The sequence below is a fragment of the Pleurodeles waltl genome, chromosome 11 (genome assembly GCF_031143425.1).
Source record: "Pleurodeles waltl isolate 20211129_DDA chromosome 11, aPleWal1.hap1.20221129, whole genome shotgun sequence".
Lineage (NCBI taxonomy): Eukaryota > Metazoa > Chordata > Amphibia > Caudata > Salamandridae > Pleurodeles > Pleurodeles waltl.
In genome coordinates, this window is record NC_090450.1 from 947,206,345 (window position 1) to 947,215,466 (window position 9,122).

The following is a 9,122-nucleotide window of genomic DNA, read 5'->3' on the forward strand; positions in this document are numbered from 1 at the left end:
CCGTTGTGTATTTTCAGGTGCGCGGGAGGACTTCGCGTGCTGGGGCGATAAATGCAAGCACAGGCTGGAGCGACAAACAGGACATGTCACACATGAATCCGTACAGACACAGGACTCGGACAAGAAGGCAGAGTGGAAAAGAGTCAGACAGGGTGTCAGGGCGCTTTATAGCAGTTAATAATATGAGGTCTCTCAGGAGGTGATGTCAGAGGCCCCCTTGAACGTGGAGGTCAGTCTGGTGTGTACCAACGACCATATCACAGCTTTGCCCCTGTCTGAAAGGAAGGAGGGCTGAGCTGGAGTCCCTCACTTAGGCTGCTGAAGCAATCTGGCTAACCAGATAAGAGTGGCTCGAAGGTAGGATCTGAAGGCTAGTCGGGGCGGGGCGAGTTACTCTTCTCAGACTCTTAAAGGTGGCAGGGCTCGGCCGGTGACTCGTCACATCTGGATTTTTCGCAATCAGAAACGAATGCAACCAGTTCAAAACAGAAATCGAATGGAACAAACAGTATGAGAACATGCAAGCGCTCACTGCGGAAGAGCCCGTTCACAAACAGAGCTTGTGGCACGAGGCCAAGAGAAGTAGGCCCAGACGTAACATTAGATAAGCATTGGCAAAGCCAATCGGTCTCGCCTATGCAAACACTATTGGCTTTGCCAATGTCTTTTAGTCATACGGTACAGCAGCACGGCCAAACGTAAAGTTAGGAAAAGAAGCGCTACGACGCAGGCACCTTGCTGTGATGCAAACTTAGGGTGACATAAAGTGCTTTACAAAAACAAACTTAGGGCGACATAAAGTGCTTTACAAACAATGAACATAATTTTCTTTTGTAATGTTTCTTTATTGATTTATCAATTCAAGTAAAACATACACAAGCCCTGTAGTACGGCAGGACTATAATATGCATTGCGTTGCAGTTACTTGTGTTCTCACTGTCCATGTGGTACATTTCCCAGGCGCAATTAGAAGCAATGCAAAGAAACGGACAGCAAACACATTAGTACATAGCTAAAGTGCTGGTTACAATTTTCATACGATCTCTGTGAATGTTATAAGCTAGAATAATAAAACAAGCTTTTGCAATGCTATAATTCTCGCATCTATTTGAGTTGGAGCTATTCGCATTGTAAATGCATAACTGGACTTTTTTGCAACATTAATTGGTCAACCCTGCAGCATATTTTGGTCCTTTCTGCCACATAATTCCAGTGGCTCTGCATAAAACTAAAGGGCTAGTAGACCTACTGGAATATGCTTTTAAACAAGGCCCTTAAAACAAAAACTACTCCCAGGTGAAAAACATATTTACTTGGCAGTTGTTACAGGCAACATTATCTGTGGGGCAGTGAATAAATATTTTTACTCCAAGAATGCATGCTTATTGGATCACTGTCCCTTTACTGCAGTCTGGGGAGTCGAACAAAACTCTCATGATGTTTCACATGCTTTTGAAGACCCTCAGTCAGTCTTGAACTGAACTATTAGTCAGAAAATATTGACCATTGTACAGCATAATTGACTATAAGCTCTCCTCAAGGTTAGTTTTATAAATACACGCACAGCTCAAGTTTCACAGACTCAAACTTGTAGTTCATCTAGTCAGGTTTCCGCTTTGTATTCACAGCTTGTATCCTGTTATAAAAATAAAACTACAAGTCCCAGAATGCAAAGGTGAAACATAAGCTAAATGAGCGAATCACGCATCGAACTAGGGAGCCTGGACAACTTTACGAGTACTACTCCAAGTACTGGTTTCCAGCTTGCATCACGTTATAAAAATAAAACTACAAGTCCCAGGATGAAAATGTGTGCTGCAAAGAACATGTATTTAGCAGATCAGAGTGCATATAATGTAAAAATGTCAAAATAGCTCTGGAGATTAATGTTCTTTTTGGAGAGAAAATGTACCTTTTTCTAGTGGAAGTTTGTACTCATTATAAGATTGAACAGAGGGTTAATGTTCATTCTGGAGAGAGAATGTACTTTTGACTAGTGGAAGCTTGGACTCATTATAAGGTTGCGCAGAGGGTTAATGTGCCTGCAGCAAAGAACGTGTGCTAAGCAGATCAGAGTGCATATAATGTAAAAATGATACATCCGGTCAAATTCGTGCTCTGAGTGCAGTGAGGGCTATGGCAGCCAAAAGAACGTACTTTTGTCTAGTGGAAGCTTGGAGTCCTCATAAGGTAGCGCACAGGGTTAATGCGCCTGCTGCAAAGAACGTATACTATGCAAATCACAAAGTGCACGTAATGTAAAAATGATAAAATTACACTGGCGATTTATGTTCTTCCTGGAGATAGAACTTACTTTTGTCTAGTGGAAACTTGAAGTCATCATAAGGTAGCACACAGGGTTAATATGCCTGTTGCAAAGAACGTGTTCTAAGCAGATCAGAGTGCATGTAATGTAAAAACGATATCGCTGATCGAATTCCCATTCTGAGCGCTGTGAGTGCCATGACTGCCAAGAGAACGTACTTTTGTCTAGTGGAAGCTTGGAGTCATCATAAGGTAGCACACAGGGGTTAATATGCCTGCTGCGAAGAATGTGTACAAAGCAGATCAGAGTGCATATAATGTAAAAACAATACCGCCGATCAAGTTCGCACTGTGAGCCCTGCGAGTGCCATGACAGCCATGAAGCGCAGACAAAAGAAAAAAGTAATTCGCCCATACTGAAGTATATCAGCAATCATGCAATCATCCCTGTAACAGGGTCAGTGTGCACAGCGGTAACCAAACTGCCCCAATGTGGGACAAACGTAAAGCATTTACCAATGACATCAAGTGCCTTTTGAAAGGCAAGCCCAGGAATGAATGAAAGTGATGGGAGTGAGGTGGGCGTGGTTAAAAGACCACAATACTTACAACAGGTCAAAGCGCTTACACGCTCAACCTAAAAACTAGAACATAACTTGTGGCATGAGTTCTTCCATCTACCTATGGGTGTGTTTGTGTGGGAGGTAGGGGAGAAGAGAACCCGATGGAGGCAAAATGGGGGCAGCGGGACCAAGCCCAAGTGTCTCCTACTGCTTGTGCAAGCAGGGCCAGTGATTCAGCCAACCGGGAGTTTGTTACAGTATTGATGGGGGTGTCCCCTGTTCTGCATACCTTAAGCACTGGTAGTGTGTACCAGGTGTGTGTCATGCACCTTACAGTGTTAGGTTGGCATAGAGGCCCTTAATGGTGGTCGCTCATTGGATTTAGCCTCTATCTTCTCAAGGTATGTCTGCCAATCCGACGGTGTGGTTGGGGAAGTATGTCCCAGCCCTGCGTCCCGCAACGCTTGTTGTTCTGCTGGTACGTAGGAACGTAAGTCTGTGAGCCACATCCCATTTGGGGGGAGTGGCAGATTTCTAGCACATTTCACAAACAATAAACATAATTAAGGGAAATTTCCAAAGATTTGTCCTCCATTTGAAATAAGGGCAATTTGCTGGTGGCTAGGGTTGTTTTTGTTTCCAGTATGGACTATTACACCCCACTTGGTACCTGGTTCACCCCCACCCTATTTGATAAATGCCATGCAGGTTCATGAAAACACAGCACAGAGAGTAGGTAGTGATGTGGGAAAGGTCATGCCCTTCCGTGCTACAAGAGTGAAATGAGAAGTTCATATTATTTGTAATTGTATAGTGCATCTACCATTATTATGATTTCTTATGTGGGCTGTATTGAAGGTTGACACACAGGTTTTGAATTGTGGGCTGTTGCACATCTCTGCCTGTATGCATTTTGCTTTGTTACACATACATGCAAATCATAGAGATCAGTGGTGTAACAAAGGCCCCCGCAGCCCAGTGATTAGGCTCTCTATTTGGTATACTGGTCCCCCCATGTAAGTCCCTAGTATATGGTACCCAGGGCATTGGGGTACCAGTGGATCCCCACGGGCTGCAGCATGGTTTGTGCCACCCAATGGGAGCCCTTGCAAAGTGTATCTGTTGGCCTGCCATTTCAGCCAGCTTCAAAGGGCACACGCACCCTTTGCACTACAGATCACTGAACCCGGTCACTGTAAGTCACCCTCCTAGCCCAGAGAGCAGGCTACACGTACCTTTGTGTGAAGGCACCCCTGCACTAGCAGAGGTGCCCCCAGAAACTCCAGTTCCGTTTTCCCAGACTTCATGAGTGCGGGATTCCATTTTATGCATGTACTGGACATAGGTCACTACCTATGTCCAGCTACATAATGGTAACTCTGAACCTGGGCATGTTTGGTATCAAACATGTCCGAATCATACCCCAATACTGTTGCCAGTATTGGAAGTATGATTCTATGGACTCCGGGGGCTCCTTAGAGGACCCCTCAGCATTGCTCCTACCAGCCTTCTTGGGTTTTCTTGGCAGCCCAAGCTTCTGCCACCCCTCAGACAGGTTTCTTCCCTCCTGCTGCTTGAACAGCTCAAGCCCAGGAAGGCAGAACAAAGGATTTCCTTTGGGAGAGGGGTAACACCCTCTCCCTTTGGGAATAGGTGTTACATGGCTTGGGAGGGGTAGCCTCCTCAAGCCACTGGTATGCTTTGAAGGGCACATATGGTGCCATCCACGCATAAACCAGTCTACACCAGTTCAGGCACTCCCAGTCCCTGCTCTGGTGCAAAACTGGACAATGGAAAGGGGAGTGACCACTCCCATGTCCATCACCACCCCAGGGGTGATGCCCAGAGCTCCTCCAAAGGGTCCCTGGGTTCTGCCATCTTGAATCCAAGGTGGGCCGGGACCTCTGGGAGCATCTGAGTTACCAGTTCAGGAAGGTGATGTCAGTGCCCCCTCCTGATAGGTAGTCACTTGGCTAGGTGACCCACCCCCCTTCCAAGGCTATTTAGGATCTCTCTCTTGGGCGGGTCCTCAGATTCAGCTCGCAAGATTCCAGCGGGACTCCTCTGCAATCTCTACTTCGACTTCTGGCCACTGGAACTGCCACTGGACCATCCAGGAACCGACAATCTGCATCCACGATGAAGACTCTGCTTGCAACATTGTTTCCACTGCTCCTTCCAGCTTCTGCAACATTTCCCCGGCTGTGCATCCTCCGAGGACAGCACAAGTCCTCAGCCTGCATGAGAAGGAAGAAGGAATCTCCCTTGGAGTGAGGAGTCGCTCCTCTGCATCCGCAGGCACCAACTGCAATGACGACCGGCTGCGTGGATCTCCTCTCATCCTGAGCTGTGTGGATAATGCATCACGGGTGGTGGTTCAGAGTACTCCAACTTTGGTGGAGGTAAGCCCTTGCTTTCCCACATAGGATAGTACCCCGTCCACCAATTCTCTTGCACCTACCAAGGCTTGTTGGCATCTTCTCCAAGGGATCTTCAGGCTCTGTGTAGCCCCAGCAGTCCTTCTTGTGATGCACAGCCCTCTGCATGCTTCCTCTGCGGCCTGGGACCCTTCTCCAGTTGTGCTGGTTGGGCTCCTCTCAACTCCTGTTTCCTCATCCAGCAGTTCTACTGTGGGGGCTGCCTTTTCTTTTGTGGACTCTCTGCCTTGCTGAGGGTGCCCCCATGACTTGCCCTGTGGGTTGAGTCGTCCTGGACCTTGCTGGTCCCTGGCTGCAGCACTTTTGCTTCATCAAGACTTCTGACTTTGCCAAGGCTTGTTGGTGGTTTTTCCACACCACTAACTGACTGCAATCATCCATCTGACGTGGAATGTCAACTGCAGCCTTCAGGAACTCTTGTCAGAACGAAGACAGTCAGCAATGCAGCCCCGGAGCGTCAACCAACTCCTGGAACCACAGTTGGGTGGGTAGTGGCTCCTGCCTCCACCAGACACTTCTGTGACTTCTGGACTTGTTCCCCTTCTTCCACAGGTCTTCCGCTTCAGGAATCCTTCTTGCAGTCTTGCCTGGGTGTTGCAATATCTTCTTTTTAGTCCTTTTGGGTGGTTTGGGGAAAATCCAGTAACTTACCTTTGGGGTTTCCTACTTCCTCCAGCTCCCCTCTACACACTCCACTTACCTCGGTGGGGATCCTGCATTCGCATTCCATTTTTGTAGTATATGGTTTGGGCTCTCCCTATGGTCACTATTGCCTATTTGCTATTGCACAGTTTTCTATTGTTTTCTATGCCTATTCCTGATTATTAGTGTACATATCTAGTGTGTTCCTTATCTCCTATTGGAGGGTTGCTTCTGTAGTACTTTTTGGTAATTGTGTCACTAAGGCCCTCTTTACAACCCCAGCGGACGGTGGTATAATGGAGAAAAGTACTGCCAACAGGCTGGCTGTACTTTTCGCCCAAGCCAAACCGCCAATGTACCACTCCGTCTGCCACGGCGGTAACAGCCGCCGGGCTGAAGACTCCAGTCTCCATCCCAGCGGCTGTCACTAGCCAGCCTGTGGGATTATGACCCTGCCTACCGCCATGGTTTCCGTGGCCTCCTTACTGCCACAAAAACCATGGCAGTAGGCACTATCAGTGACCGGGAATCCCTTCCCTGTCACTGATGGGGTCTTCCCTGCGCCCCTCCCCAGGTTCCCCCCCTACCTCCCCACTCCAGACCCACCCCCAACATACATGCACCTTCACGCACCAACATACACACTCATACACACACTCATACCCACATGCACCCACGCATGCATACATCCATTCACACACACATCCAAACACACTGACATACATACAGGCACACACGCATTCACACAACACAACATACATGCACTCACACATCCACAGATGCACAGACATACAACACGCATCATACACCCGCATTCAGGCATGCACAGACATACACACACACCCCCACAAACACACGCACAGCACCTTCCACCCCTCTCCCCTGTTGGAGCATCCAACTTACCTGATTTCAGGGGGTCCTCCGGCAGGAGATGGGACGGAGTGCTGCTGCCAGCAGCAGCGTCCGCCAGCAGAACACCGCCAGGCCGTATCATGGGTCATGATACGGTCGGTGGCGGTCTACTCGTGTGGCGCTGCTGCTGGTAGCAGCGCCACCTTACCGCAATTCACCGCCATGGCCGCAGCCGGAATTCTGCCATCCTTCTGGCAGAATTCCGGCTATGATCATAATATGGCGGATGGCTGGTAGCCGCGGTGACGGTCTTTTGGCGGCCTTCGCCATGGCGGTAAGCGTTTTTTACCACCAATGTTATAATGAGGGCCTTAGTGTTTTCTTTCATGTGTGTAAGTGCTGTCTGACTACAGTGGTATTGCATGAGCTTTGCATGTATCCTAGATAAGCCTTGGCTGCTCATCCTCAGCTACCTCTAGAGAGCCTGGCCTCTAGACACCGCCTACATTTCTCTGATAGGGGAACACTGGACCTGGTATAAGCTGTAAGTACCATAGGTACCCACCACACACCAGGCCAGCTTCCAGCAGGTAGTGAGCTCCAGGGGGGCCTCAGCGTAGTACCCTAGCCTCTGAGTTCCTGAGTGAGCTCGGAGGGGGTCCCTCCATGTACTTTGCGATGGCGCACCCCTCAAGTTTCGTTATGCAACTGATAGAGCTAGGGGACTGAGGTTGGGCTGATTGCTGTTGCCAGAACCTAGTGTGCTTTGCTGCTGCTGTTGGAGTTTTGTGTGTTTCAATTAATGCATGTGTCTTGTATACAGCAGTGGGTAGGACATTTCATTAGAATAGATTCCCAGTACCTGGTGTTGGAACCTCACCTAAAGGTGCTGACGTTGGATCGTGCTTCGTGCTTTTTGGAAGTTATGTAGAGTGCTTTAATGCTCGCATGAGATGATGTGTGGGTTGTGAGGCAGGCAGGCTAGTTGCCCCTCAGATACAGACTAAAATGTATGCACTCTTTGTCACCAATAAAGCTATTGATTTCTAAAGTACCTTTAGAAAGGAGAATTGAAATTTTGTCCAACTCTGTCTCCTTGCTCTCATAATATCACAAGCCTGATAAGACCTTAGGCCAGGTGTAGCATAGGATGGTGAAATCTGTTTGATCCACTCACTGATGAGTTAATTGAAAGTTTGCAAGCTGAAGAATTGCTCATCTTGGTTTATACAGTTGTCAAAACCTGCTGTCTGTGGCTTCCATTGTAATCTATTAGTATGAACATGGGACTATAATCCCTTCACTCACTTCAGTGAGTAACAAAACTGGCTTTATCCTAGACATAACAGCAATGCTTCCCCAGTACTCCCCTGACCCACCTGTAGTTAGAACACGAGGCGAGCCATCAACATATTCAGAAGGTAAATTGTGCAACAAAATCATGTAAAAATATTATATTCTTCAGCGTTCAAAAAAGTGTATTTCTTCAAAATGTGAGCTCATTTTCTTCCAGTACATTAGATTGAAACACTGCAGTGAGTGGCATTTATTAGAAACTATATTTTCCAAATATGAACTAAGAAACCTTCATGCTCCTCTCCTTTGACCTAAGGAAGATATACCATTATTGAACCAAGAAGCAAGTCAGTTTTCAAGTCCATTTGTTTTGTTTGTAGATGAAGCAACATTACAGACTATCAAAACATCTACAAAAGAAGGTTTTGTGCAGCTCACACACTAAACTTACACATTTCAAAGTGCCCTCAAATATGATGGTAAAAGGAAAGGAGGCACACTGACAAAGTGTAATTTCCTAGGGTCACACATTTTGATGAAGTGGGGAAGCCAAGATTGATCCCAGATTTCCTGGTTTAATGTGTAATGCATCCACTACACAAGGATCTATTTCTATCTTAAATTTTATATTGAAGGTTAAAGCTTTGTCTTTAATTCTTTGAGGAGCTACATCAGTACATTGTGTCAAATAAGTACATACCTAATTATACACGTCATGTTAAATCAAGATGAAGCAAAAATAAGTCTTTACAGAGAAAACTACAAGGGTAAGTTAAGAAAAGGTAGGATGCTCTATTTCTCTGTTGATATCCCATGCTTTCCATGTCTTAACAGAGAAACCAAGGGTCAGCTGTGCAAAATATTTTTGCTGTCGCTTATGGGACAATTCTGCGAATCAGCCCGTTTGTGAACACAAAAAAGCATTGTGGCATGTATAAATCCTACATTGCGATTCAGTAATTTGCCACCAAATCGCAATTCAGAATTCTAAATGCATACCAATTCGGTATTTGGAAAGGACATGTTTAGGACGTCCCTTCCCAATCCTGAATCTGAATGAGATGTA